Source organism: Helicoverpa armigera, chromosome 31 (genome assembly GCF_030705265.1).
Source record: "Helicoverpa armigera isolate CAAS_96S chromosome 31, ASM3070526v1, whole genome shotgun sequence".
NCBI classification, from domain to species: Eukaryota; Metazoa; Arthropoda; class Insecta; order Lepidoptera; family Noctuidae; genus Helicoverpa; species Helicoverpa armigera.
Window position 1 is genome coordinate 713,914 of NC_087150.1, and position 4,199 is coordinate 718,112.

Genomic DNA, 4,199 nt, shown 5'->3' on the forward strand with positions numbered 1-4,199 from the left:
TTTTTGAGGTTTAATTTTCTTCATATCATCTGCTTAGCCTTTTCTCAACTATGTTGGGGTCGGCTTCCAGTCTAAACTGATGATGAGTACTAGTGTGCCATATGGAGCGACTGCCTATCTGACGACCTACACTATTACGGTAAATCTTTAGATTCATTTTAATGATATGACGTAAGGTTACCCGGGCAACCCAATACCCCTTGGTTAGACTGGTGCATCCGCGGTAGTTTAGCTATATAAATTATTAGGCAAGAATTTGACATGACAGGCAAGACATCCAGTTCAAAACAACTTTATTAGGTCATTTAAATTAAACTATACTCCATTTAGTAGGCAATTTAACTAAAGCATCTTGATATTATTTTGGCACAAATAGATTAAAAAAACTTATATTCCGACCTCAATAATACATCTAAAACTTCTACTTAATGTAAATATTTTGTTTTAATTAATTCAATAAATCATTTAAACTTCCTAAGTCTGACAAATACTGAAAACAACTTCAAAACCGGTTCAGCCTAACGTGAAATAATCGCGCTCAAACATATGTACGTATCAACGTATGTATGAGAACCTACATTGTTGGCTGGTTAAGCTAAAATAATTTATCAATTGATTATAGTAAATACACTATTGATTTATCACTTGATTATTGTAAATACAGTAGATATAGATAATATTAAATACGGGTACATTTTATTTATGTATTTTTAAACTAAAATCTAAAATATCAAGATTGTTTGTCTTTAGTAGTGCCTACTCGAACGGAGTATACAGATAACTAAAAAGTTTTCTATCACGGTAAATATTTCCTCAAAGTATCAATAAGTCTGGTAGCAGCAGTACTAGCGGCCTTGATTCTATCAAACAATTCTATAATTTTCTCATCGCTCCAAAGATCTTGATTTAAACCCATATCCGTCCTCATTTTTTTCAAATTAACTTCCAAAGTATCAATCGTCGCTATAATATAACCTATCTTATAAATATTGTCATTGGATAACTTTATTTTTATACTAGTTAACGGTTTAATTTTCATTTCAACTTCAGCGAATGTATCTTCTAAATATGAGAGCAGTTTTGCTTTCATTTTTGTAGAATCTGATAGGCTTAACATGCGCCTACCACTTTCATTTTTGGTAGAATTCGTTTCTTTCACTTCATCGGGTAATAACGTTATAGTAGTTGTAACAGTTTCTGTAACCGTTACTGGGGTTTCCGTAGTAGTAACGTTACTGTCATTAACGTTATTCTCAACGCTGGTCGTCTCTATGGTTTCGTTGCTAACATCTCGTCTGTGGCGGCCATGTTTTTCTGGAATTTCAATTTCTAGAAAGCCGCTTTCGTTTAATTCCAAAAAGTCGGCTCGTATTTGGTCCAAGACTTCCGTTACAGTAGTTAATACAGAATCTAACTGTTCGTTACCCGTCGCGTTATTCAAAGAGCGTATTTTATATAATATTTTGAAGGCAGACATTATTTTGTCTCGATATGATGTTTTTTCGGTACCCATTTCTGGGACGCTGTTGTCTTTGTGGTCATTTTCGAGAGTAGCGGCAGCGCTTTGCAGAAGAATGTCTACAAATAAAAAATACGTCAAAGAAAATGTTTGCAGGTAGAATAGCTAGTTAGTGGGTATAGACCAAAATCTTAGAGATGCCAAACTAAGTTGCTATTACTAGTCGTTTGTCTGTCCCCTGACCCTATAGGGCATTTACTGAAATTTCAGACTTTATTAGTCTGTCTATACTAACTGTACACCTACTAATAAAGCGAAAACATTTTTTCGTTTGTACCCCATAGGCTCCGGAACTACAGAACCGATTTGAAAAACTTTCACTGTTGGAAAGCTACACTCTTCCCGAGTAACATAGGCTATATTTTATCGCGACACGGGCAATAGTTCCAGGGTGAAACGGCGGGAAAATGACGTGTGTTATAGAGTTTTGAAACTTACAAAACAGCAGCAGGCGTAACATTTTCTTTAAACTTCTTATACTAGCCATGTCTACTAACGAATACACTAAATGCGAGAAATTATTTCGCCTTATCGAAGTGTTGTATTTTAGGAAAAAACATTGTTCAATCAAGTTAGTAATGATGTAGGTACTATCGTGAACGCAGATTCTCGCGCTTGGAAACACTGTTTTCAGTAAACTTAATTTCATTTATCAAGATCTTTACATACAATATTCAACATAACATCTTTGGCAGTCGTTATTACGGGCAGTCAGACTGAAAGCCTGGCAACCAGTCTTACCAAGGGGTATTGGGTTGTGCCGGGCTACTTTCAATTTTTTTTTATGGGAAATCCGCAATGGGTGCAGCGTGAGAGGGTGTCAGACTCTTACTGACGGAAACCCACCATGCTCCTTCTTAAGCTCATGGATCAGAGCTGCGCCCCGCGGTAACTCGCTCGTAGGTACAATCCCGCAGCCCGTCAAGTAAATATAAATATCTAAAGTAAATAAAGATCTAAAGTAAGGTATAGACCGTCAAAAAAAATTATTATGTACTTTAAATACTTAATTTGAGTTTGACTGTACATCAAAGTAAATTGAACAAGGCCTCAAATGACGCATTTTCCCGCGGCGAATACATTCGTAGGTACTTAGTTATCAGTTTGTTTTTATACGCAATATTGTTATTTACATACCTACACACGCACGACATCATTGGCGCGTGGTAATAACGGTAAAATATTGAATATTTGTCGATAACTTATAATTCCTATCCTTGTATAAAGGTGTAAGAATCGTGATCGATTTCAATTCGTACACAAGTTGTCGTTACGGTTAAAAAAAAAAACAAATAGCATTCGACCATTTATATAATGTTATAGAACTTTCAATTCGTTACAGCTTCGGCTCTCGCTGAAAATCAGCGCTGAGGCTTTTGTCCCGTATAGGGTCTCAGCGTTATGCTGAGCGAGGGCCGTTTCACGCGGGTGTAACACATATTTCCCGTTATGTACCTTCTTCTCGTGTCGTGTCTCTTGCTGTAATTTCCGTACTCTGTGTTTTAATTATTTTTTTTTATATCTGATGGCGCCACCGTCGATGTGTCAACCGTCGATCTGTCAACGGTGGACCTTATATAAAGCGGCGCACGACTCGGGTCATTCGTTCGCCGACCGTTGCCGAGTGCACACCTCCCACAAATTCGTGATAATTTATTTCGTTAATATTAATTGTAGTGACTAATATTGTGTTAATTGGAATAAACCAAGTGATTGTGTGAGAACCCCTTTGTTTTATTTAACGATGTCGGATATTGACGACGACATATCTATTTTTTTTTGTTGTTTTGTTTTTTTCTTTTTTTCCTTGTGTCACTCGCGTGAATAAAACGTTTTTCTTTCTTACAGTTTGCTAGAGCGAGTAGACCAGAAGAAACATTTGTGTTCGTCATAGTGCCGCATACCAGTGAAATCTTAACATCTGAGTAGGTAAAAGTATGCTAAATTGAAATAACTGCTTTTCAGTAACGGCCGTTCCCAATATTCGATATATAGGTACCATATCTATACCTAAGCTGTTTTGCCTTCAGTCGAAATTAGAATTATGACGTTTCATCCTCTTGAATATTACGCCAATTTTAACCAACAGAATTATCCATTTTCGTCATTTTGTCTTTCTAAATGAAATATTTTTGAATATTTGTGATTATTCTAGATTCGGATCTCAGATCAATAATATCAAATTCGGACTTGAAGTTTTTTTCATTATTAACTAAAAAAGTGAAATAAGAACGAACATTTTATTTTCAAGACTTCGTTTATTCTTATTTATAGGTACACCCAGAATTCAAAAATACATTGAAAACTTGTAATAAGACGCTCCAGCGTCTAAAACGGACTATTTTTAATTAGTTCAGTGTCAATACAAAAATCTAGAAAATTTCTCATCCGCCTATTCTTTTCCCAACTATGTTGGGGTCGGCTTCCAGTCTAACCGGATGCAGCTGAGTACCAGTGTGCCACAAGGAGCGACTAATCTGATCTCCTCAACCCAGTTACATGGGCAGCCTGATATTCCTTGGTAAGACTGGTTGTCAGACTAGAAATTATGATAGACCTCCACTATTTTGAAAATCTCGACGAATGTAACCTACCATAGATCACATAATGGCATTGTGAACCTCTGGCAATAGACACATGACTCTCCTTTGCGCAGTCGAGCAAAAATGTTCAAATACCC